The sequence below is a fragment of the Aquila chrysaetos genome, chromosome 8, assembly GCF_900496995.4.
Source record: "Aquila chrysaetos chrysaetos chromosome 8, bAquChr1.4, whole genome shotgun sequence".
Lineage (NCBI taxonomy): Eukaryota > Metazoa > Chordata > Aves > Accipitriformes > Accipitridae > Aquila > Aquila chrysaetos.
The window spans coordinates 26,169,560-26,196,546 of record NC_044011.1 but is presented as its reverse complement, the minus strand read 5'-3'; the positions used below and the strand labels follow the sequence as shown (position 1 = coordinate 26,196,546).

At 42.8% G+C, this 26,987-nt stretch overlaps 1 protein-coding gene across 6 annotated transcripts in view; it reads right to left on the bottom strand.

The window, feature by feature from the left end:
• SHLD1 (shieldin complex subunit 1) overlaps positions 1–26,987 on the bottom strand; it is an 84,599-nt gene that overhangs the window by 56,308 nt on the left and 1,304 nt on the right. For 2 of the 6 annotated variants that reach the window (XM_041125571.1, XM_041125570.1), the window contains exons 3-5: positions 22,531–22,971; positions 18,414–18,486; positions 16,173–16,283 (exon numbers count right to left, since the gene is read on the bottom strand). The gene's annotated coding sequence lies outside the window, so the exon portion shown is untranslated. Of the gene's footprint in view, positions 1–14,522; positions 14,607–16,172; positions 16,284–18,413; positions 18,729–22,530; positions 22,972–26,987 lie in introns of those variants that run through there. The other 4 variants (XM_041125572.1, XM_041125573.1, XM_041125574.1 and 1 more) reach the window with 4 other exon arrangements.

Below are 26,987 nucleotides of genomic sequence, written 5' to 3'. Positions count from 1 at the left end.
TACGTGAAATGCGCACTGTTGAGCTCTAACTCTCTCCAGAGATGTGCTGCTGATGGGAAAAAAAAAAAAAAAAAAAAAAAAAAAGCAGCTAGAAAATGCTCAGAGAGCTGTTGGCTTCCAGCTCTTCTCCAGTACTGCACCTGGGCGGGGCAGGGCTCTTTCCTAAGCTGTGAAATGCTCACAAAGTCCTGCTGGTTTCCCTGGGAGGCCTAGCAGTTATGCCAGGAGGAAAGGAAAGGCTTCTCTTTGCTGCTACCTTTTTGCTTTGGGCTATTCAGCAGTAAGAGAGTGGTTTGGGGCCTTCCTCTTCTAAGCTGTCAGTAGAGTAGAAGCGCAATGAAAATTGTCCCCCAGCCTGGAGATCAAGAGGGAAGCAAAGCTAAACCTGGCAGAGTGCTACATTAATGCATAAACTGATATTCCCCTCAGTCTGTGGCAGCCTTCAGCTTGCTTGTGAGTGTTCACATGAGCTACCCTGTTCCAGTGTCACCAACACCGAGAACATGCTATCATGCAATAAATCCACACGACCACCTCAGAAGGAACACCAAGCTATCACACTTACCTCCAGCTTCAACCCTCACAGCTCCAAAAGCCCCCACTACTACTGTAAGATTTAAGCCAACAATGTTTTTTGTTTAAAGAGATTGGAGTCTTGTTGCTGGCTTTAGGCTAGTATTTCTGATGTCCTTCTAGTTGCATTTATTCGTGGCCTCCGATTAGTATAGAGAGCCCATCCTGTCATACCTTTTGGAGCAGGAAGAGCCGTGCAGCTTCCAGGGCTGGCGCATACCCACTGCTGTTCAGCCTGCTTTTCCACTCCCAGTGCTGACACAGCTTGGGGGAAGGAACATGAAAGCTTTGGACTTGGGCTGATGCAGGAGAGCCCCACAAAGACCTCTGCCCTGCTGGAGCACGATTTCATATACCGTGTTCCTGAGTCAGCTGGAGATGTCCTTGAATTCCTTGGGTAAAAGCATCCGACTAAGACTGCCTTAGGCCGTGCATATGAACAGCTACAGAAGAGACCCTGCCCTCTGGCCTAAGGCTTATATATTGCCTAAAAGTAAAGATACATTACAGATAGAGCGCTGTTCTTTGTCCTTCGTCTCCAGACGTAAGCTCCTTAACTACTTCTCAGGAGAGATCCCTCCCTAATCTGTTATTTTTAGATTAGCTATTTTTAAGAGATTGCTTGATGCCTACTTACGTGGAGGTTTTTGATGCTCACATTTCTCAGTACTGAACCCTCTGTTTTATTTGCAGTTACATTGCACCAGTTTATATTCTACTGACTGGATCACTGACAGAATTTGGCCTAAGCAGGCATGGGAAGAGACCTCTAATTAAAAAAATCAAATTAATGAAAAAAAAAAAGAAAAATCAAAGCTGTAGTGGCTCAGTCACTGGCTTACATTATGCTGGGAACAGAGCTGATTTCCCAGGTGGAGACCTCTTTTCCAAGGGTGATGTGATCTGCAAGTCCTGGCCTCTCAGCACTTTTTGAACCAGGGTGCAGTAGATAGAATTTGGCACATACCTCAGGGCTACGTTACACTGACAGACAGGCAGATATTCCTCTTGTACTTTCAACTGTGACTTCAAACTTTCAACTTTTCCTCCTGAAAAGCAGGGGAGGGGGGAGCAGGGAGAACCCTTTGTTCCCCCACAAAGAATCCAAGTTTGCTGATGGAGTCTACCAACTGCAGTTGGACCAGCATCACTAGCTCCCAGTGCTAGCCACCTCCTCAACATCACACAAGCCACTCACGCTGACTTTCTGTCCTGTCCCCACTGCCAGTTTCCAATCACCCCCAACTCAGATGGATGGCCTTACAAGGCCCTGCAAGGGGCTCCCTGGCTCTGCACAGCCTTGCCTCTGCACGGGCACCTCTTCTGCACCCTGGCCAAGCTCATGCAGCAAAGGCTTGGATGAAGGGTGGCTAACTGCAGTGCTCTGCTCCTCAGCCTGGGGTATTTCTGCACCCCTTCTTTATACAAAAAAGGAAGCAGAAGTGTGCCCAGACATGGATACCATTGTGGTTTTAGTAAGGGATCACCTGATTGGGAATGAAGGAGTTTGTCACCCTTCATTCACCGCAGGAGGGCATCTCAAGTGCTCTGTAACATAGGCTTTCATGTTGTTTTGCTGAGGCTTTCCATTAGCTGTCACCAAGTCCCTGATCCCAAGACAGCAACAGGCCCAATGTTTATTAATGTGTTACCACTTTTTTTTTTTTCCAGTCTTGGAGGAAAAAATGTCAGAGCCATGAGGACAGCCTTAAACTTGAGACGCCTGAGCTGGCTGTGGCTCTCTGCTTTGACCAGGTCTTCAAAACCAAGGGAGGGCAGCTCCAGGACCTGGCAAGCCACAGCTCCTCTCCAATAATAAACAGAGGGTCTGGGGTGTTTGTGTTTAGAGGCATCAGAAACAGCTGGGAAGTAGGATATGTCTGTCTGCTATTCAGCTACCTGAGCAAAGCAAACCCCTGTGTATTCATGAAATACTGTCTTGGCTTGTTGTTACAAGCCCACAAAACCCTATCAGGCTGTTACTACCAATTTTTCCTCCAAATGGAGACAACCATGATGGATCCCAAGCATGATTCACAGAATTTTCAGATTCACAGAAATCTCCCTTCTAGGTGGGGAAGACAGCAACCTTCTGGCTTTTCTGCACCACAGTTCTGCCTGGACGTTACACAGAGACCAAACCATGCTGCCAGTCCCGTGGCTTTGCACTGCAAGGCTTTCGAACCCGAACCCAGAAGATCGAAGTCAAATGTTTCCAAGTCTCATGATGACTGGGCTGACAAGAAAAACTGAATTTTTGGAATGCAGACATTTTGGAGGAAAGTTTGCAGCTTTTCAAGTGGCTATTAGAGTAGATGAATTTCTATGTATAATTCATATATATATATTCAACCTGACAAAGGTAAGCTTAGGAGCTTTTTGCTAATCATCTCAAGGAAAAACAGCATACAGTAGGGCTTCTGATGCATGATCACAGCATCAGTGATGAATCTCTGTAAGAAAAACACTATTCCCCAACTACACGAAAGAGAAAACCAAAAAGGCTTGGTTATACCCCAGAAGCTCCAGCTAGTCCTGTTCTTCTGACCCAAATTACTCAGGGCTCAGCATCAGAGGGCAGGTGCTGCTCATTGCAATTTTTGCTGCAACTGTGAAAGATTCAAGCCAAGAGTTCATTCCAAATAGCAGCACCGGTATGGGCAAGCAAGCCAAGAGATCTGTAATGTATTTTTGAAGACCAACAAGGAACTAACCAGTAACTTAAGAGACCGAAGTAACTGCACTTAGGCCTCCAAAACACTGTTGAAGCTTGTATTTAAATTGAGCATACGGTTTTCATACTTCTAATGCAAAAAGCAAGGGCTGGAATGGTTTCTATACAGTATCCATTTTTACTTTTGTACGTGGTTTCTTCTTACTAGAGCTAACGTACCTTTCTTTCTTCATTTATCCTATGGTGGGAAGTACTTGTTTGCTTCTCCAGCTGGAGTTTTGATACACACACAGCAACTCAAGTCACTTGAAGCTGGGAGAAGTCAACCAGTTCCTACTTTGGCCACATAAAAGTCTGTGACTTTCTTTCCAGTGTCACAATGTTGTTCAGAAAGCAAGCCAGCCCCCTCAGCCTAGTGCATTAAGTGGTTGTACCTACTATGGCAAAACTGTCACAGCCAAACCATGCACGTCTGTACCTTAGAAGGGCCAAGCAGGTATTTTAACCTCCATTTGACCTTTTAAATCAGAAATTAGAGCAGTGGTATGTTTAACATTTTAGTGGGATCTGTCACAGAGTCTGAAAAACAGCTGCTCTCTGGAACAGCCATTCCACCTACCAGTACTGTATGGCCGTAAATCAGTCACTTTAGGTAGCCAGGACTGTTCACTTGGTAGGTACCACACGGGGACATGCAGCTAGGCACCAGAACTGGGTCTCCACAGAGCTATAATTTCCATGACTCACATTATTTAATAGCAACTCACCATCAGGGGAACCTGGAGTTACTAAATAACAGCAACTTCCCATAGACTGGAAAGAAATCTTGTCATTTTAGAGCACAGCATGTTTCATTTTACAGAATTTAAAACAGCTACGTGATTCTTGCAAGACCATTGCTCTGGCAATACATGCATCCTCCCTTCCTCCATCTTCCCCCTCCCTTCCAGTCCCCATCCACCCATTTTTGAGGAAGAGGATAGCATTGGCAAAGCAGGCTTTGTTTCCTTTACAATATCCTCATTATTCTTTTAGAAAATCCCTTCATTTCTTGGATAAATTAAGAAAATAATTAGATACTTAGGGTAACAAAAGTGCAAAACCATAGGAACCTGAGAAAGTCGGGGGGGTGGTGCGGGGAGAGAAATTTGATATAATGAAAGTACTGATGCAGATTTTTGGGTTTACATGAAAGGAATTCCACCTTCCACTTCCCTCATAAACATCATGTCTCATGATGCTTCCCTCCCACTCTTAAACTCTGCATTGGCATTTGCTTTGCAGTTCCCTGGCACTAATACAAGTTTCCATAGCAAAGGATGTTAAATGAGACTGTAATCACAAAGTCGAGGAACTACTGAGGACTGAAAGGCAACTAAACAGACATGAACCAGCACAAAAATGCAAAATATCCTTGGAATATCCCTGCTGGGAACTCCCTGTTAACATTGAGAGATGGTGGGAAAAATATTCCCTTCAGAAATCCTGCCCTAAGTAGAGCATCCAGAAGTCTGTGAACCACAGTTAAAAATGCCAGACTAGATCTGAAGTCCAAACTGTGACTGGATCAGAAGAGATGCTCTGTATCTACATAAATATCAAATCCATCTAAAATCTTGTAACAACTTACCATAATGGGATAAAACTTAAAAATCTATGAGACTTTCCCTGCAGAGCTTTAAGTGGAGCACTGAAACTATTGGACATCAGAGCTTGAGCTGGCATCGGCTGGCATGATTCATGGGCTTCAGTATAAAGAAGGCTTCAGAAACGAATGAAAGCTCTATTTACAACTCTTAATGACCCTTAAAAGGGCTTCTCTGTAAGAGACCCCCACCTATATTAGTAGGAGCACATCACTCAAAGCAAACTTTAACCCTAATGGCAGCAGAAAGAAGATATTCCTTCCACAGGAAGGTAACACAGTGATGTCTCCTTGAGTGCCCAAGTAGTTTTCAATCAAAACTGGCAAGGGGGAGAAAAAAAAAATTTACTTTTAAAATTTTTTAAACAAGTAGCAGGTCTAATGCTTCTTAGTGGGTGGGATCTCCCATCGCTGAGAGCTACTGTGAAGTTTATAAGGGTGTATATACATCCCCTCCATGTGTGTTGCAATACCAGGGCTGGTGCTAGTCTCTGTGCCATTCATGCTTAGCACAGAAAGGAAATCTGAGTCATAAGGAGTTAAGGTCTAAAGAGACCATGGGGATGGTCCCAGTGGGAAAGCCATCCCAGTTTTAAACAGGGGTAGTGGTAACAAGAGATGCTGGCAGAAGGCTGTACCCCCACATTTGTCTCCAGCAGCTCCAGCATCAGGTCCAAGCCCAGGATTACATGAAATTGCTGCATTCATGGCTGCATCTCAGCCCCCTCCATCATGGTCCCTGGGCTGTTGGGTGCCATTTCACAGCTGGCTGACACCAAAACCAGCAGCCTCACCTTGTTCCTTGCACTCACTGCAGTGTTCCCGAAGCCCCTTGGTTGAGCCAATTCAGTGTGCAGGACCACCAGCCCAACTTTTCTCCCCCCACAGCAGGAAATTTTTGTGCCAGCTAAACCATCTCACTGTGGAGCACTAGAGGTGGCACACAGGGTTAGAGGGGCTGTACAACCAGCTTTGGAGGAAGAAGCTGTTTGGCACTGGGGAACCATTTGATAACCTTCAGCATCTTGCAGGACCTCACCCTTCAATGCAGCAATGATGCCTCTAAACACTCGCCAGCCAAGTGCTCTTGCTGGGCCATTGCTGGTGAGCAACCCCCCAGGGGCTAAGGCCCTGCAGTCCTGCTTACACCCTGTAGTCCTGCTTGCACCCTGCATTTACCATGGCTCAGGATATCCATGCTACATGACCTGCAGGAAAGTGGATCATAAAGACTGCTGAAGGCAACAAAAACCCCCCAAACTAAACACCTTGGGTTCAACTGCAACAGCCAAATCTTTAAGAGATGGGCTGCTGAACCATCAGATGTAGGGCAAACCCTAGGGCAGGGAACAGAGCACAGCCAAATCTGCCTCTTCTGCCCTAAAATGGCCAGGACTGCATGCTGAAGCAGCACAGACAGGTTCAAACCAGGGCTATCTGTCCCTGGTGACAAGCAGTGATGCATGCTCCAGAAGATACACAGCTACATCAGGCCAAGAAGTGAGCAAAGGATGGACTTCCACAGTCCAAAAGCTGGTGCCAGCAAACCGCTTGCACTGAAGGCTGTGAATTGATCGCAATAGCTGCCCAAATTTGCCCTTCTTACCTGGGGTATGATCAGAGGGACAAAAATTCACCATGCAGAGATTGCTCCGTGTTCCTGTCATTTATAGCTACCTCTCAGCAGGAAAAACATTACCTCATTCAGGACAAGCATGGATACTAATCCATTAATTTGAGACTTCTAAGTGCTAATGGTACATTTAGGTGCCCCTGATCGAATGGAGTACAGACAATTTTTACATTAGCACTAATAACAGTTACCAATCCAGTTCCCTTGTGTAACTACAAGATGCAGGATTCATCCAAATTTTCCCCTTGAAAATACATTTTTGTGTTTTGTAAGCCTTTAAAATTACAGATAAGGTTCCATCTTCCCAAAACCAAGGACTAGCATATAACTGCCTCCCAGTAACACGTTGCTTCCTTAGTGCTCCAATTCCTTCCTCAAAGGCCTAGCACTCTTTAAATTAAGCTACAACATGCGCCCCCCACTTCCCCCCCCAAAGTAAAATGACATACTGTTTACATGGTCTCTCGCCCATTAAGCTTTTAGGTTGTACATGCTGTCTTATTTCAAATATGATTCAAGACAGTAATTTTACTTGCCTGCCAAGAAACTACTGACCACTGATTCATTATACTGAATGACAAAGAGACTAGCAATCCATAATGATATAACAGCTATTTTTTAAAACACATTTAAATACAATTTTTAGACAAAATTAAGCCCAGAATAGGCTCTAGATAACGTGCCACATACCTCCAGGGCTGGTATTCCATTTCTGGAGGTAATACAACTTCTGAATTATCGCAGTCATTAGCCTTGACCAGCTACAGAAGTTAGTATGTTACATGTCAGCATAAACTTTAAGCAGGTACACATGCATAGGTACTGGACAGACTTGGATAAGATATGGACAGGGAGGATAAGGATTGTATGATTCCTTTTAATCAAGACTTGGACTTTCACATTGATTTTTTACTAGCACAGAAAGTCAGGTTCACTAGACATGATGCTCTTCAGCTCCTTCTGCCCCCTGACTCCCATGACAGCATCAGAAGTGGGCAAATATCTTGTCTGTCTGCTCATAGCTCTAGTGCATCCCATGCTGCACTGCCCCGTGTCTAGAGAAAGGCCAGAGGGGTTGCTTGCTGGTGGAACAGCATGCAAGCTGCCTGGGAGCCAGCTAGTATCTGCTGCCATTTGGGTTCTTCCTCCCACTACATGGGCTCATCAGACTTGGCAGTCACAAACCCACAGGCTCCACCCTAGGTCTTCCCGCAGCACATGCCAACAGGCGAGATTGTCATCCTATGGGTATTTGGTTGGAAGGGACCTCTGGAAGTCTCTATTCCAACCTCCTGCTTAGAAGAGAATGATGGCCAGTGCTAAAGCAGGTCAGCTGCAGCTTTGTCTAGCAGATATTTGAACCCCCTCCAAGGATGGAGGTTCCCCCAACCCCTCTGGTGATCTGTCCCAGGGCTGCACACCTTCCCCATATGGATTTTTTTCCCAGCATCCAACCTGAACCTCCCAAGCCACAATTTGTGATCTTTGCTTCCTGTTACACCCTCTGCCACCACCAAGAAGAGTTTGGCTCTGTCATCTTTTCAACTGCCCTTCAAGAGGTTGGAGGCTACTATTACATTGTCCTTGAGCCTCCTGGTCATGCCAGGACTTTGTTGCTGGCACCAATGATGGGACATTCTTCACAAAGGAGGTCACCAACAACATCCTGCTGGATGCTTGTAAGCACTTGGCACCTTTCAGCTGGAGTTGCCAGTATTTGCAAACAAGCCACGTAGCATCCACGCAAGCGGGTGTCTGTAGACAGAGCCAAGCAATCATGTGCCTTGAGTCAGGGTGCCAAGGGCAAGATCCTCTGCCAGGAATCTCTTAGCAGCTGCCTATTCAGTTCCCCTGCATCTCTTATGGAGTGGAGGGGTGGGAGTATTTCTTTGATCTAAGAGGTTCATCAAGCATCACCATGTAAACAAAAAATACAGAAGCTGTAATAAAGACAAGAAGCATTACTGAAAGATGTCTCTTTCCAGGACCAGGTTAGCTCAGCCATATTCACAGAAATCTTGTGCAAGAACATGCCAAAGGAGACCGCTGTGCAGCCAAGCCCAAACAAGCATCATGGGGCAAAGGTCCAGTGTTCGGGAAGTACTTGTGGAAGAAGTGGAAAGAGCATTGCTCCCTATATGGGCGTGGACACCACCACTCAATACTCCCCAGTTTTAGTGACAGAGCTCATGGGGTGCCCTTCTCAAGACGGGAGGAGGAGTATGCAAAGTGTGCAGGCAGGAACCAGGAGGAGAGATGGGATGTGCAAGGTAGGACATCAGCAGCCCTATGGAGAAGAGGTCTCAGCAGCATGCTCACCTACCTGGCAGGTGAGAGGTGTCTTGTTCTGAAGGTGGTTGCCACCGCAAAATCGTCCTCAAAAATTGAATGTGCCCAACAAGACCATGTCTTGGTTTCCTTAGTGCAGACACAGCACCTCCTCTGAGGGCAGCCAACAGCTATCAGAACAACTAGTATTGCCTTTTAGACATGGCTGGGGCACGTTGACCTACGTGATTTCTAATTCTGCTTAGTGTGCACAGCCTCAAGTAGAAGGGATCAGCAGGGCCCTACAAAAGGCCAGGCCCTCTTCTCCTGTGCCTCCAGAGGCCAGGAAGAAGGAACTGATGGAAATGAAACATGCCCCAAGAGATGCAAGACAGGGGTCTTGCAGCACAGCAGAGCACAGGCTAGAAGCCCCTCATGCCAAGGCTACCACAGGCATACAGCACAGCTTTGGTCTTCAGCCACCCCTGGTGCAGAAGGGTGAAGGGGACCAGAAGCAGGCATCAATTCAGGAAGCATCTCAATTCAGGGAAGAAATGGAGGAAAACTAGATAAAATGGTAGAATATTCAATACCGCAAGGGGAAAGGGAACAGCAACAATATTTAAAATAAGAATAAAATAGATAACTAAAGGTGGGCAGCCTACCCTCCCTACCACCCTGGACTCGGCACCTAAGTCCTTCAGGCTCTTCTATGAAAGCCATTGGTCCCTTATTCAGGACAAAATCCCAGCAGCAAGAAGCTAAAGCCTCCCCCAAGCCCAAAGCTATTTACAAACACTGATCAACTCCTTAAGAGAGCTGAATGTGGCTCCCGCTGCTCTTGTAGGAACCTGCCTCCCCTACCTAAATCAGGTGCTAAAAGCAGGGCCACAATTCATTAACCCTTTCCAGCCGTGCTGTTCTTTGAACGCCAACTGGACAACATGCCTTATTTACATGTTCCTGGAGAAAAAGGAGAAAAGAGATATTTGGCGTATCCTCAACACAAAGGGGTTTTAATAGGGTTCTGAAAGGTCTAAACATATTCCTCACCTAGGACTGGGCTGCATTTTAGGGTGAAGTCAGAACCCAAGGCTGTGTAATTCCTGCCTCTCAGGAAGGAGTCACCTCAGGCTTCCAACAAAACATTAGGCTGTGATTTGCAAAGAAGTAATTTTATATGGTTTTTTGTGAAGTGACCTAGAAAAGGCTGTGAGGCTCCACTAGTAGAGTGTTTAAGCCACCGCTTATCTATGCAGTGACCTAAACAAGGATGTGATGCTTAGCTGCCAGATAGCATTTGCTTCAGTGATTTGCAGTGATTCAAGCAGAGCTGCTTGCCTGGTGAATCAACATTTCACAAAATTTGGGTACAGGATCTGACTCCCAACCACCTTGATGAAGCTGTTTATGAAAACGAAAAGATTCTTACAAGACTGTAGTTAACCTGATATGCTAATTTTAAAATTAGGTCTTTCTGTACCCTTCCAACTGCAATAATCCCAACTGCACTTTGCCAGCTGAGAGGAAGATGATGTAATGCTGAGGAATGGGCAAAGGATGGGATGGTTTGACTCTGCACTACTGTGGCCTTGGTAAAGTAATTTCATGTCCTTGTGCCTCAGACTCCTGCCTGTGAAATAGGAGTGAACTAACACCTCCTTTCTCCCACAGTGTGGTTTTTCTGCCTGTTCAGATGGCTAACTTTTCAAGACAGGGGCAGTGCCAAGCAAATGAAGAATAATAAGGCAATAATCAATGATGTCCTGCATTCATTGGCATCAGTTTGCAAAAGTGATTGCAGGTGGTTATAAATAGCTGTGGGCCCAAGACAAGAACCACAGAGGGCCCTGGTTTTCAGAGGTGAGGAGAAATCTTCTTTTATATGAAGAATTTACAGATGATCAGTAAGATAAATCATCTTTTATTTCCAAAACAAACAAAAAGATTAAATAAAATCCTCAAGTGTCTTATTTTCAGTAATGGGAAAATAAATCAAAGCAGAAGTTATTATTCTGAGACACATATGATTAAAACAGATCTGGGAAGAACAAAAGGAAGAAACCAAGAGATAGTTATAGTCTCATTAAAGACATAATGAGTTATCATCAGGATGCTTCTGTAAACCCAGCACATTTTCCACGAGGTGCAAAATACTGTCCCCCAGGAGTACAGCTCTTACAAGTAACACTGAGCAAAGGTATTGAGCTCTGCTCCCATGTGCTGGACACTGGCTTGGTCCCACTACTTGGTTCAGCCAGACTGGTGCTACTCAGATGTGCCTCCTGGCTAAGCAGTGCCCTGAGCTGAGCTCAGCCATAAACCAGGTGCTTGGTTTGAGCAAGAAGGGCTTTTCCCTCTTCTAACTCAGGTGTGTTCATGAAGAAGGAACTATGTTTGCCTTGGAAATTACTTCCTTATTTCTTGTGTGTTCACTAATTTCTTCTAGGTTGCTAATTTAAGTTCTGTGGATCACATGGGAGGACTCATTATATGACCGGTAATATGGATGCTAAAAAATCTGTAACTGGTTGATTTCAACTTCCCCCCCAATTTCCACTTAAGCAACACTTTAAACTAGGTCAGAGTATTAATTAACTTTTCTATGAAATCTCTCCTCAGCCCATCCCGCCTCCCATTGGCTAGTTAATTAAAATCAGCACCAATATTAGGCTGCTACTTTGCAGCAACAAAAAAAAAATTGCTAATAATTATCCTTTGGGGGAATAAATTAATTATAGGTTACTATGTCTTAATGCTCAGCTGCTCTCCTGTAGCTAGAAGCCAGAATCCTCTCTGTCCTGCTTGGGTTTCCTGAAGGTAACTGGGTCACAGGAACACATGCCTTGGCTTCACCCTTTGCTGTACTTCAGCTTGACAAATCTTTGTTGAAGATAATCTCCTTAAAACAGAGGCTAGTTTTTTCCAGCTTTCTTGTTGGAAACTGGCTCCCTGAGCACTTACAAGGACATAGCTGACCTTGGAAAAGTTTGACTTCATGCTTGCAATGAGCTGGGCTTTGCATTCATGGAGCAGTAGGGGAGATTCATCTATCATTCCTTGAAATGCCAACAGTGTAGGCTCCTGGATCCAAGTAGGCTGAGCAGATTTTCAGTCATTGGAGGGCAACAAGCATGTCTGACTTGCTGCTTATTACATCCTAAGGGAAACACCTAAACAATTCAGAATAACCCTGTTTGAGAAATCTTTTCTCCTCCCTTGATGAGGAGGGGAGGATAAAGGAGATGCTTGGCTGTAGATGGATTTTATGTGCAGTGGAATAAGCCCTACCCTTAAGAGCCCCCCTTTCTTCCTGGGTAAAATGATGTTTGTGCCCTGTGTTGTCCCTGGGAGAAGCATGGCAAGATCATTGCCTGCCTGAGGGTCCTTTTGCCTGTGAGGTGTAAAATATCTACATGGCTTCAGGAAACTGTAGCTGATATTATTGGTCAAGGAAACAGTCATGGCTTCCCTGAATACACAAAAAGACAATATTTATAATTAGTGGCTTGAACTGCACTGACCTGGGTCTGGCACCTCCAATTCTTTTCCTAAAGTTGGCCAGCCAAGCTGCCACTCCTCCCTTGCTCTGCAAGGATGAGAAGAAAATCAGCTGGCAGCTATTTCCTAGGGACAGAGAGACCATGCTTTTTGAAGTCACCCATCGTGACAAGAAAATCTATTTATAAATATAGCTGCCTTTGTTTTGTATGGTGGGAACACAAAAAAAGCTGTGGCTGAGATTATGTCTGTGGGCTTAAATTTGGCATCTGAACCCTTTCCACAGCTTTGAAAAAATCTAAGAAAATACAAGATCTTACCACAATTTTAGATGTTAACTGCCTGCAGCTGAACTCCAAAGATGTGTAGACAGACAACAAGAGCAAACAAAGGGTTTGAGGTTTGTTGTTTTTGTCTTGATTTTTCCCCCTCTGTGTAAATTCTAGCCTCTTCAGCCTCTATCTTCATCTATTTCCTTGCCCATTGTGTGTATCTGACTTCCAGCCCACGTAACTACCTATGCAAATAACCAAATGAGCTGATTGTCTGCTGGGAAAAGGTATCTGCTATAGCTATGGTTTTTTTCACTTTGGGAATTGTGCAGGCCACTCTGGGAACTGTATCAGAAAGCAGTTACTTCCAGCAACACAGTCCCGTGGCAAGGCTTGTATAAGGCAGCACAAATTTTTGATGCTGGTTCTGGTCCATGTTGGAAGCAGAGGGAGTTTTGCCAGTGAGCTCAATGGGAACAGGACTGAGGTTTTGATGAAAAACAAGAATTGTTTAATTCACCATGAGATTTTGAGCATTCCTCAAAGTGGTCTTTCCCAAGTTTGCAGTCTTTCACCAGCAGTCCAGCTTGGGGCAAGAGAAGCATATGATGTTTTTTTTAAAACCTATCCCTAACTCATTTTTGTTATCTGGCAGACAACATTTCAGATGTTTTCTTGATCAGCTTCCAGAAACCAAGGCGTGGTTTCTCATGAGGATTGCTGGCCACCCACTGCAGGCTCTCTGCAGGTGTGCCCCAGACACCTATCCCTCACAAGCGTTATCACACCAAGTTAACACCCACCAGACCTTGCCAGTGTTGACTCAGAAACTTCTATGCAGCAATACTTAGGCAAGAATCTGCTTCCTGTTTTGGGATAGGTCTGTGCCACTCAACTGGCAAAAAAGTGATGATGCTGACTAGTTCTTTAAAAGTGTGCCAATAAAATGTCACTTATTTCCTGACTGGTGAATTTAAAAGGTGAGAAAGCTATTTCATGCTTTGGATGTATGAGGAAGAACCAAAGAGTTCAAACAAGATAACTGCCAAGGTAGTAAACTTAAAAACACCATGGCAAGCAGATAGGCTGAACTGGGGATTCAAAGGACAGATGGAGGTTCTCCCCTAGCTGGCTATCAGCACAGTTTCCCTGCAGCTGAAGGAAGTTGCCCATATTGCACCAGAAAATTCCTGGCATTTGAAGGTGTGCATTTTGTGCTGACAATACACTTGAGTCCTAGAAGCAAGCACCATTTTCTCAGTTTTTCATGTATACCTGTTAGTGGCAGTATCCAGAGGAATACGTCTTTATGCAGCAACTCTGGGAGTGACCACCACAAATCTGCAATCAAATTCTACATTTTTGTCCTTGCTAAGCCTTTCCCACAGGTAAATGAATTCTGAATGCTATTCTTCTTCTTCTTTCTTCCTCATTCTTTCTCATCCTCTCTACAGAAAATTGCTGGCAGTTTTTATGACACGTTCTATAAATACAATCTTCTTAAGCAGAGAGGAGATTGTATTTATAAATTGTATTCTAAAAGAGCAGTCCCTTAGGAAGATCCGTGGCATTGCTGCAGAGGAAAGATCCATTTGGAGTGAAAGTGCTCTGTATTAGGAGTTAAACCCACCTGGGCCATTAGGTAGTGGTATGTCTTCACAGAGGCTGGCTGTAAGTCTCTGCAGAGACGCCCATCTGCCTGCCTGTCACATCACTGGGGACATCACTGCCTACAACTCATATCCTGGTTGCTTTTCTTAAGCCCACAGAGCACTGTGGCCAGGACGCTGCTCTCAAGTGCTGGCCCAGCACAGCTGGAGCCACGGAGCCCAAGTGCTGGATTCAAGTTCTGAGAGTTCTAGCAGGGTTTTAATGAGATTTACTGAGCTTTCTGGGGTCTAAAAGCTGCCTAAGTTGCCATGTCAGCTTTCCTTTTACCTTTCAACGTTTGTGTACCTTTCTTTGAGAAGCAGGTTGTTTTGTTTGTCTACATCCTTGCTCTGGAGGAGCAGAGGCATCCAAGGGGTGCAAGGGGCCTGACTGTGGTGTGAAAAGAGTAAAAATACAATGAAAAGAGTGAAACTACTATTAAAGTCCATAAAAGTACGCTCCTCTATGGTGCCATCACAGCAAAAAATATGCATGTTTAATATTGAGAGGAAGAGCCATGATGTGCACTTCTGCTCATCCTTAAAGTGGTATTGAGTATATGTGCTGTGATGCAGCTCTGGGATTTAAAATTCTCTCATCTTCGTCCTGGATGAAAAGCAGAACACATTCCCCTGATGAATCAGGCATTTCATTTGCATTTCTTTGTCTATCAAGCAAAAGTATAACATGGAGTCTGAGACAAGTGATTTCTTTTTCCAGAGATTTTTACCATATTCTCTTTACATTACAAACTCAGATTGACCATTGTTCACCACTTCGACAAGTAAGTAAGAAAATGCATATGCATTTTGGATTGAGAGACTGGTCTTATGATTTTTTTTAACTTGTCCAGGAAAACAAGCTTCTTTTATTTGATGAATATTCTGTGTACTCTCTGGTCTTCTCTTACCAGCCAGCCTTCATACCCTGTGCTTCCTTTACTATCCTTATCCAAGATACTGTTGTTGTTATGTTTGTTAGACAACTTAGAAGTGCAAAATATGATGTGGCATTTTGTCTGGGAAAATAATAAAGCCATGTCTATTCATTGCAATATGAATATGATTAAAGACAAATATACCGTCTCCCAAACTCTTCACCTGTTTCCCAACTTCAAGATTTTATCTGCCTTTATGCAAGACTTGATCACACCACAAGAAAAAGACAACACAAAGATTAGACACTTTAGAAGGAAAAAACAGTTATAAAACACTGATTATCCTAGGACTTGTTCTCTTAACACAATAGTTGCAAGGCAATGGCTAATGTAAACAATGATAATTACCTCCTCTTGCCTTTGAATACAGGCAACTGCAGTAAAAGTGATACTTTACTGTTCTAGAGCAGTTAATATTTATCCGTTTGCACACTGAGATATGAAGCACCCAAACATTAGAAAATAGAGTTAACATCTAAAAAGGAATGTATTGTTTCATTTTCTAAAATGCCATATGTAGCCCATCCTTGTGGTGTCTGAGCCACATTCTGAAATTAATTCCTCTATCTTTGCCAGAAGATATTAATCCTGAATTAATTCCTCTGTCCCCCCAGTACCAAGTCACTGCATAAAAGGTGGGAGCTGTTGGAGCAGAGCTCTACCCCATGTCTCCCACATGTTCTCACTTCCTGAACACATTCTCTGCTGGCATTGTGGGCACAGATGGAAAAAACACTGCTTCTCTAACTTAATGAACCAGCTGGGAGTTTTCTTCTGCACAGGGAAACCTGCACCAGCTGGCTCTGAGATCACACAATCACAGAGGGGTTGAGGTGGGAAAGGATCTCTGGAGGTCATCCGGGCCATTCCCTCTGCTCAAGCAGGGCCACCTAGAGCTGGCTGTTGCGTACTGTGTCCAGCCATTGCCCAGGACAGATGGAGAATGGCTGCTTTAACCTGTATAAACATCGGAGAGAGCCCAAGGTGCCAAATAATCTGGCCCATTTCAGCCTGATTACCTTAATTTCCTCTCCCTTCCTTTCCGTGTCTTCCATGGTCAAGCTGCTCTCCTCTTGGTTGGGGTTGGCTCCCAGTGAGGTGTGTAGCACAGTACAGACACAGCAGATACCCTGTGGGGAGGATGAGAAAGAAATGGGCAGCATGATGTGGAGGTGACAGAGCCGAAGGCTTTGCCCACAGTATGTGCAACTTATCAATGTGAGGTACGCAGGGCTCAAGGGAAGGCTTTGTATTTTGCTCTTGGAGCAGGACATGCTCAGTTCCTGCCGAGTGAGCCTGACGCAGTTAGGAGGCTTTGTCTGAAGCCAGTGCTGGGAAGGCACTGTAACCCTTGGCATTCAACCGTTTTGCAAACCCTGGCATCAAAGGTATATATTCACCTGACAGTTCTGCACTTTATCCTGGTGTTACACATGCGACACCAGACCTCTGCAGTATTGATCAAACTATTTGAAACTGCTGATGGAAAAGCTGTGACTTCACCCCTTAAATTGCTTCCTGGGAAAAGGTTCAGAAGATGCTTTATAGGGCCAGGCTTTCTGCCAGGTGAGTTATTCACCGATGGCAGGAAACCCCCGCAGAAGAGGGCTGCAGGACTCGCCCCAGCAGTCCTCCACAGAAAACGTAGGAAAGCACACAAATGGCTCCATATTTTGATGTCCCATGTGTCGTTGCTCTTCCCCTTTCCAATACAGTGTCAGCTCTGCTTGAGGTATTAAGGAGGGGGGTGCCTGCGGATAAAGAACACCCTTGTGTGAATAAACAGGGGCCATGGGGTGATAAGTGTGACCCCCCTAGAAATTGCTACTGCTTAGGAATGAAGGTCCTGGAGGAACATGCTAAATTTTAAGTGCATAAGCACTTACATTGGCCTTGTAGGTTCTGCTCACCTGGGACGAGGACAGGGTCCTTTCCCCATGACAGCTGTGGGTACTGTCTCCATGATGTTCCCAACCCTTGTCCTCCAGAAAAGAGACATGCAATGTGGAAGTCACTACCAGGTCTCAGAGGATGAGACCACAGTATTAAAGCCTAAACTAAAGCATACTGAAGTCAACACCTGCTCATTGATGGATACAGATGCTGGATCAGGCCTTTAGCAAATAACTAGTTACTTCTTGAGTTGGGAACAGCTGAGTGGAGTAGTTGCAGCAGACTTGTACACATGCTTTTCAGTTAATAATTTATTCACATGAATAATCCTCCGTTGTGCAAAGAGTCCTATTGAACACAAGGATTACAATACAACTAAGGGCTGGAGGATGAAGCCCTGAGATAAGATGCAGAGTAAACAAAGTATGATATTACAGCTATTAATTAATGTTTAGAAATAGGCAGATAATGAAGTCAGGATGGCCATGAGTCACAAAGCTTCACTGCTTCCTGAGCTTATGAGCAAAACTGTTCTCAGTGCAAAGCCATGGTTCTATTTTTAAATATAGCTACTGTCTGAAAAGTTATGGCTGAGGTTGCAACCTATGTGTGTCTGGGCAAACAAAGGTGACAATGTCACCCAGGGCATAAAGTTTTGGCAGGAGCTCAGTGTTATTCTGTGCAAGTCACTCTCCCTGCTATCCTCTCAGCTAGTGCCAATTTTGCTTTTTATTTTTTAACATGCTTAGTTTCTTTTTCCCAATTCCCTAAGAAAATCAAGGTTTACATGGCTAGGCTGTGTGTTTATGTTTTCCTGCTTTCCAGTACATTCTGGAATCCAATCCATCCATTGGTTTTGGACTATACTGACAAAGTGGCAAGGGCCTTTGGGATCTCTGTTGGGAGCCTCACAAAAGACGTTTTATTCGAGGAGTTAGTGACCATGAACAGACCATGTCTGCCCTACCAGGCATTGTGTGCAGGTGCTTGACCAGCTTGTACATTAGCATGAGCAGCCACTGCAAGGGAATCTGCTGGAGTCCTCAATGCCAGCCTGTGCTGTGCACTGGTGGGTGTTATCACAGAGGTAATAGTCCAGGCTGTCAGGAGAAGATATGCCTGGTTTTGTTTGTTATGCAAACTAAAAGGCACCATGGCATGGGAGGGAGGCAGAGCATTTCCACGGATGGGATCTGCACAGTGGGCCACGGGAAAATCCATCTGGGGTCTGTCCCATGCCATTTGCAAGCCAGATTCCCAGCACCTGAAGGGATGTAAAATTTACTCACTATCTGTATTCCTATTTTTTATTCTATTGTATTAAAATAGCTATTTTATTATGCCACTTGTTGTTGGGATTTTCTTACTGAGATCTGGAAAAAGCCTTGCGCTGTCTTGTCCTCTTACCCTCCCCGTGGCGCTGAACAGGATCTTAATATCCTAGGACATGAGGTGCACAGTCAGGACAGGAGAGACAGAGCTCATATGTCACTGCTGAGGGAAAGCCTGCAGCGTGAAATTAGTATTTAAAACATGCAAGTGGGAAAGATGCTGACAGTCAGACTCTTCTAGCTCCATAGTCTGTAACATTTAATTTTGAAACACTTTTTTAAAAATAGTGATTCAACTCAGTTAATAAAAATAGAAACATCTCTGAGCAGTGCAGTCATTTTGTGAAACTGCGTGAGTTGGAAAAATAAAATATCTTTGTTTTGTTTCTGTAATAGTTTGCAAAATGCTTTCCTTACTGAAACAAAAAGGATTTTCTGAATATGTATTTTTGCAGAAACATCTGCTGTGTGTGAAGTTATTTGACAAAACAAACCATAACTCTTTATTTAGATTAGAAAATATTAAAGGTCTGGAGCATGTTGCAAAACAAATTAAACAGAAATAAACAGGAAATAAGTGACTAAGTAGCCACAACATATTAAGGTCAGTTCGCCTTGCTTTGGATTTAAACAGTATCCTTTCCCATTGTGTATTTTTTCCAGGAATTTTTCGCTCTCTTTTTTTTTGGTGACTGCTGCTTTTCCTGTCGTGCTTTAATTGAATCATTCCCTTCTGTCCTTTAGCAAGTTTGAAAAAATAAACTTTTATCTCTGCTCTGCAGCTGGAGGAGATAATCCCTATGCACAAATCACAAATTATGCTTCAGAGTATGTCAAACCCTGGTTCATTTACTGTCTTTTCTATTACTTTGATTTAATTCAGCCTGACCTTTGGCTTGGATCCTTTGCAGAAGATCCATGGGATAAAGGAATTAGAAAGCTAACATAACAGTTTGTTGAGGCAAGGCAGTCCCCCTGTCTCAGAATCAGCATATTCTGTTCAAAACCCTCCAAGTAATTCCATCCCTGGGTGGAAAGAATGGGATTTTGCAGGTGCCTTTTAACACCCATTCCCTGAAAGACTCCTCATTTCAGTCAGCATCTAAGAACCTTCGCAGATTTTGACTGCATACACACAGTTCTGCGACCTGGCCCAAAAAGAGAGACCCACTGAAAGACTTGTTTCTGTTGTTTGATTCTCAGCATTCATTCATCTAAGAGACCTTACTGCAGTCTTTCAATACTTAAAAGAGGGCTTATAAGAAACATGAAGGAAGACTTTTTACCAGGGCCTGTAGTGACAGGACAAGGCATAATAGTTTTAAACTGAAAGAGGGTAGACTGAGATTGGACATAAAGAAGAAATTATTTATGATGTAGGTGGTGAGGCACTGGAACGTGTTGCGCAGGGAAGTTGCTGATGTCCCATCACTGGAAGTGTTCAAGGCTGGGTTGGATGGGGCTTTGAGCAACCTGATCTAGTGGAAGAAGTCCCTGCCCATGGCAGGACTAGATTGTCTTCAAAGGACCTTTCCAACCCAAACCATTCTGTGATTCTAATTCCACTGAACAAAGGTGAATGTTTAGTCTCCAAAAAGTATTTTGAGTGTCATATGATCCCTTAATACAGTCCACGTTCTGAGCCCCCAGGATACTAGAACTCTGGTTTGTTTTAATAATGTTAAAAACTGGTTCAATTTTTAAGGGGTATAACTATTTATGAACCAATACTTTGAAGGGAAACAGCAGAAATAATTATAGCTGCATTTTGTTCTGGAAGAGAGCAGGGAAACGCTACAGGCTTGCCATTAACACTAAAAGAGATCATTTCTGTGCTCTCACTTTACTCCTCATGCTAACACATTTATTAGTACTTTAAAAATATGGAGGTTTTGTAATACAATGCCTAACTGGCCATAATTCAACACTAGCAGATTTTAAAGGCAAATACTTTTCTGCTGTGGAAGTAGGTGGGTTCTATTTATGCAGCACCATGCCTCTCTGCAACACAGTCTCAGCTCAAGACAATCGTTAACAAAAGTGGTAGGAGCCTCAGACTACCTCCTTGCCAATCAGTGGGATTTTTTGCAGCCCAGAGAAATGCAAGGTGCAACAAAAAGCTACTTTCTGCCCCAAGGGTCTTCTAGAGTAACTCCTGCAACTTAAGTCTTCAACTGACTGATTGTTGCACCTCAAAACACTGCCCCATTTCCTGCCAGTAGCACCCAGTGGGAATGTGCTTGCTGTGTTTTGTGGAGTGCTGGCCTGTGTTCAGGATGACCAAACTCAGCCTGGGACTCCAACACAGCTCTTCCTCGCTGGGACCCTTCCCCATGGATTATCTTAATCATTATTTCTCCTGAGCTCTCTGCAGAGTTGTGTCCCAAGAGGAAGAGTTGCAAGACAGCACAGAGGCTTATTCCTTCAGCAGCTGTTTTCCAGCGACACACAGTTTCCCTAGATCATGAACAGCCGCTGAACTTCATGGCTGCAATCTCGCCAGCAGAGCTGCCAGCAGTGACAAAACAGAGCCTTGCACGTTTTAGTTTTATCAGTCCTCTGTCTGTCTGCAGCCTGTCTGCAGCTTTATCTGTGCAGCCCTTGCACACAGGCTTGGCATCAGGCCAGTACTCTGGCACACCTTGACCTCTTTTGGTCTCACGGCTGAGAGCAGCTGGGGAGATTTTCAGTGCTTTTCTGTGATTCACAGAAAAGGGCGTTCAAAGGGCATTCACACCAAACAACACTACCTCACACCAGTTACAGCCTAGATTTTGCAGCTTTTATTTTGCTACCGTTAGTCCTGGCACTCTTTTTCTGGTGAGAAAACCAGCCAATACTCCAACAGATTTTGTACTGTTTCAAAAATTAATGTATCCTTTACACGTCTGGGGTGAACCTGATAAACCAGTTTCTGCTGCTGTTACACAAATGCTATGCATTGTTCAGCTGTACAGTGTGTCATTTTTATCACTGATCTTGCATTTTCATAGTTGTTGCACTTAATTTTTAAAGCTTTGACTAAAATGTGAATGGCAAACTTGTGAACTGCTTCATGTGGAGACAGCCACGGAGGAGAACTGTCAGACTCAGCTGGAGCAACAACCTACTTGCAAGTAAATCTGGATTTGTAAAACAAGGGATGTTGTCATGTTTAAAGTTACATAGAACTGTATGTATCTTCAGAAGTTTGGAGATGAGAGTTCTTACTTCCTCCCAGCAAGGAGAATGAAGAGTCAGAATTGCTCCAAAAGCTTTCTTGGTTTGTATCTTGTTAGTCTTAAAAAAAAAAAAAAAAAAAAAAAAAAAATCTGATTTTTGGACATTTTCAATGCTGTGCGCAGAATAGGCACATTCTGCTTCCAAGAGCTATTGGCTGAGCATGGCAGAGACAGCCAAGAATACAGAGTAGGTGTGAAGTAACTGACATGTTCTCCTGTTTTCCTACAGAAGTCCTCTTTGAGGTCACTCACTGACAGCTATCTCTGTTTTAAACCTCAAGTGATAAATCTGTCTCTGAGTGTTTTTTTCTACAGCTCCATTGTCACAGCAAGCAGTTCCCTGGCAGCTGAAGAGGATTTAACTTCTAGCTGCTGATGTCCCCACTTGTGCCAAGACAGCTCTAACATTCATCAAACCTGGCTTTGAATTGTTTCAGCCCACTGACCCAACACAGAACTAACCTAATTAAAACCAAAACAAAAACCAAAACAAACTCCCAGCACTTTCTGACAGAGAGCTAGTATAGCTCAGTGAAAGGTTAGACAAGGGCCAGAGAGAGTACGAAGGGCAGGTGGGAGTGCAAGAGCAGGTGTAGCAGAGCCAAAATGCTGCAGCCAGATGTTAGAGTGGCTTAGGCCAGGGACCCCCTTAGCTTCTCCTCAGGCTGAGCTTTGCTCACAAGGAAGAAATTGTGTCCCTGGGTATGGCTGCATTCCCACGAACAAAAGTGCAGTAAACCTTGGGTTACCACATGAGAATTTATACCAATTTAATAAGTATAAAAAGGAAGAAATATCAGTCACAGACCAGAGTCTGTACTTTTAAAGAATTTCATGTCAATAACTGAAACTTAAACACGTTTCTCTGTTGTTATTAGTATGTGCAGCAGATGAAGGAGAAACAAAAGCGATAGAGGATAGGAAAAGCTAACTTTTTCCCCTATTGGATTTGAGGTCTCCCATTTACTTTTTCCATGTAAGTAGAATATTCAGTACAGGCACACTTCAAGAAATGTTGAGTCTGGAAATAGAGAGCTTCAATGGACAATAAGAAGTGGCATATTTCTGGCCCTGTTGGGCCCTTTGGTGTTCACATGGGCAGTGGGAGCACCACTGTCCTTCCCCCCTGGGAAACACTGGGCACCACCATACCACAACCCCACATCATCACTAGCCCTGACCTGCAGAGTCCAAAGGAAGCACTTGCATCACTACTATTATTATCTGGCAGAGCATAAAGTTCAGCCTCACATTTCATTTAAAGCACAAAAATGACCTTTGAAATGGGATTTTGAACTGCACCAGTGTGAAACCTTCCTGCTGTCGTAGGAAACCCCATCTCTTCTTATCTCAGGGCAGGTGTTCCTCCCTTGCTGAAATGAGAAACAAAAAAGAAAGACAGAAAAAAAAAAAATCAACATTATCTGTGTCATATTCCACAACCACCGTTGTTCTTTATTTGCTGACCGCCCTTGTCTCTGACACAGTAAAATGGGTGCTGCTGGCAAAAGGAGCACCGGAGGTCTTGAGTACAATTTCAGAGGCAAGGAGATGGGAGATTGTAACACAAGAAGATTTTGTGGAAGAACAGAAGGGAATGGCTTGTAACTGGCATGCAGACAGAGCTAGGAGTTCACAGAATACCACATATACATTTATATATAAAAAAATAAAACAAAAAAGTTATGTATGTAACCTACTATATAACTTGTTATATATACATACATAAAATTTTTTATATAACTAAAACAAGTTATCTAGTAAGATGAAAAAGTTTCATATTTGTAATTGACTTTGGCCAGTTTAAATGTTGTGCTTTGATGGTGTGGTACTTTAGTTCTTTATTTAGGTGTTTCACAATAAAACTTATCTTATACATGTTTCATTTCATAAACCAGCTTAGATGAAGAAGCAAATCATGCTCACTACCCTCAAGACTAGATTATAATATGTCTCATTTCTGATTCAAATCTCATTTCTGCAATATTGTATTAAGACCTGGGGTTTTTTTTGGAAAATTTTCTGTTGTTACATTGTCTACCACTGGTGCCGGATTATACACTAAAATTAACAGTGTTTGAAAATGACTGAATTTCTATAGAAGAAAGTGAAATATCTGTAACTGTTCTTTTTCATGTTAAAAATTTGGTAATTGTTAACAGTAGCCACGTAAGGGTTTCATTTTATATTTGTTATTTTATATTTAGTGATGCTCTCACCCACCTTTCTGATATGTTGTTGCATTTGCTACCAGCACACCTAGTCCTTGTATTAGGCAATAACCTCCCCTACTCAAAGAGAAATCTGAGCTATTGCAAATCTAGAGTAGCATTTCCCCCCTCCCTCCATACCTTTTGCTTACCTTCTAGGCTTCCCCATTGTAGGTGTTTCAAGTTTTGAACACAGCCTTATCTTCTTGCTTAATTCTTATGACCCACTTCTCTAATGTGTATCTATGCTCCCTGACTAACTGCTAACTTGTCCACAGAGAAGAATATATTATACTATATTACAGTATACATTACAGAGAAAATGCCATTGCACAACATGCCTTTTTCTAATAATCCTTTCTCATCATTCTCCATGAGACTGAGAGGCTTTTGCCATGCTAATAGCAGTTCTACTGTCTTGCAATTTTTATTCTTGCTTGATACTTCCAGTCTCTTAGCATCGCTTTTCTTTAGTGCCTGTAAATTGTCCAGATTTCACATTAGGTAATGATACAGCAATACTCTCAGCGCCAGAAAAAAGGTCAGAAGTGCATTTTCGAGAATAAGTGATTCTACAAAAAGATAAAAAATAGCTAATGACATACTGCATGCCTAATGCTGTGCATTCATTTGCATAATTTTACCAGCTATTTTTATTCACAATAACTCATCAGAGCCAGAACAACTGCAGAAAAATCAAGTGGAGTAAAATAAGGAGCACAATTCATCTAAATACATGCAGCTTTCATCAGCTGTGGGCGCTGGTGTCAGTATAACCAGTTCACTGGAACTGATAATGCAGATTTTGAAGGAGGAAGAAGCACATCTGTAGTTTGGTGTTCACAATCTTTAGAACTACTTATAGTATGAATGAAGCTTGATTTATAGGTTGAATCTGTAATTCTGGCAGCTAAAGAAAATATTACATTGGCTACAGAAATGGACATAAAACCTCGAAGGCATTTCCTAGTGCCTTTTTAGTATAGGTTTGCTAGTGTATTCTATAAACGAGCCTCAACTACGTATTTCCTGCACTTGGGCAAGTATTCTTGTCATTATTTATAAAACCCAGGCTGCATAAGTCCCATTGGGCTTCATGTCTCAACTAGTACAGCCTCAAGGCTACTTTGATATACTGCCTATGGTGCACACCACCTTCAACCCCACTTCATACCTTATGTCATGGCTGGGAGTAAGGCAGCTTCCACAGTGTTTGAGGTTGCATGCACACGGCATCTTTTAGCTCTTTCACTCCTGCTCAGAGACTTCATCACTACATTGCCAGAACAAAGACAAAGCAGTTTGCCAGACAGTACTGGCTAAGTACTAGTAATTCTTATTAAACTGCTGTAGTGGAAATGGGAAAACATGCTTTCCAACATGTGCACACATAGTTTAAATAGAGTTTGTGTTTGCACACTTGAAATAGATCTTGTAGCCTTGTCTTTCCAGATCTTTTTGGGACTTTTGCAAAGAGCAACTTGATTCAACTGAGGTTATATGATATAAAACCCCATTTACTTTGGTTTTTTTTTTGTTGCTGTGTAAACAAGAAAAGCAGACCACCAATCTTACCTTTTTGGACAGATATTTAAGAAGAGTTCTATAAACTCATCTACGTGCTCTAATTACTGTACACTTTAGTATTATATTTCAGGAGTAGCTGAGACTTGCCTGCTGTGTCATGGCAAAGTATCACCTTATCTGATCCAACCATATTGAAGCAACTCCTTGAGGAGGAAAAAGAAAAAAAAAAAAACCAACAACCCCACAAAAAACCCACAAACCCAAAACACTAGCAAGCTTAATTAAATGTAGGCTTTTTCTCAGGTTAAGCCAAGACATAACAATATTTCCCATCTCACCCTTTCCCTACTTGCTCTACACTGAGCACAAGCTTAATCATCGTTCTTAATTTGCTGGTTTTGTTTTATTCAGCAAGACCAAGAAGTCATGCAGTGGGATTATTTACAGGAATAAAGTTATTAAAACTTGTATTTCAGTGAAAGGCTTAAGAACAGACTTGCCTCAACCCAAAGAGCAATCCTACTGATGCAATCGTGGTAACATTAATTGTTTAGAGAAAAGAATCATACAGCTTTGTATAATCAAATCTTCCCTTTGAAAAGCCTCAATAATTACAGAATGAAGAACATCATCCCTGATTTTGACAAACTTGAGTTACCTTTAAAAAGAAAATTAGTCCTTGAAAGTTGCCATTACAAATTATGCTGTTTAGAATCAGCTGTTTCTCTTAAAGCAGCATAGAAATTCCTATTAACATTCTTTCCAAATGAATAAATATATACTATTTTAAGATACCTAAAGAATTAAAAAATGGTTTATTTGATAGAATGTCAGCTTTTAGGTGAAATCAACCACACCCATTTACAAGGAAAAAGAGACTCCTCTAGCATTTCAGTTTAGCTGATTATATTAGCTTCTCTTATCTTTGTGAAGAAGTAGATGTACATCTTTAATAAAATGAACATGTGAGTATTTCTTGAATCCATTTAGGGCCTAAATTGCAATTTTTAGCTATAATGAATTATTGTACAAAATGCAATTATAGTTTTGTCTAGATACAGGCATTTTTTGAAATAAGCACTAGGACTGAAAGAGACCAAGTATTATACTTCTAGTTCTTAACAAAAATTTCATGGCACAATTTTATAACAACTGGCACCATATCAAAGACCCTTTTTTTTTTTTTTATTTTAACACACCAAAAAGCACGTTTGAAAGTGTTCAATTCTATCCCACCTTTACAATAAATTACTTGAACTAATAAATCTTAAAAACAGGCAAGAGAAAACAAGTAGGCAATTACTTTTCTAAATAGTATTTTCTCTGAAGTTTCTTCTCCCTCTAATTTCAGTTCACCCTTGATTACACCTGTAGAAGTGATAGCTCCTAATATTTACTTAATTACTAAGGATTTGTAACTGGAGCAGTTCACATTCGTGTTTAACAAGATCCTTACTTTCCAACAAGCACTTTTCACCAACCCTCTCTCCTCCTTACCCAGAAGAATTCCTCTTATCCTTTTGGATTTAAAATAAACTGCTTTTGGCTATCATTTCCTTGTAGTCCATACCTCCCCCTACCTTTTTTCCTTTCCTACCTTCGCGGTACTCTGATCTTGCAATACTCACATGAAGACCTCAGCAATTCAGAAG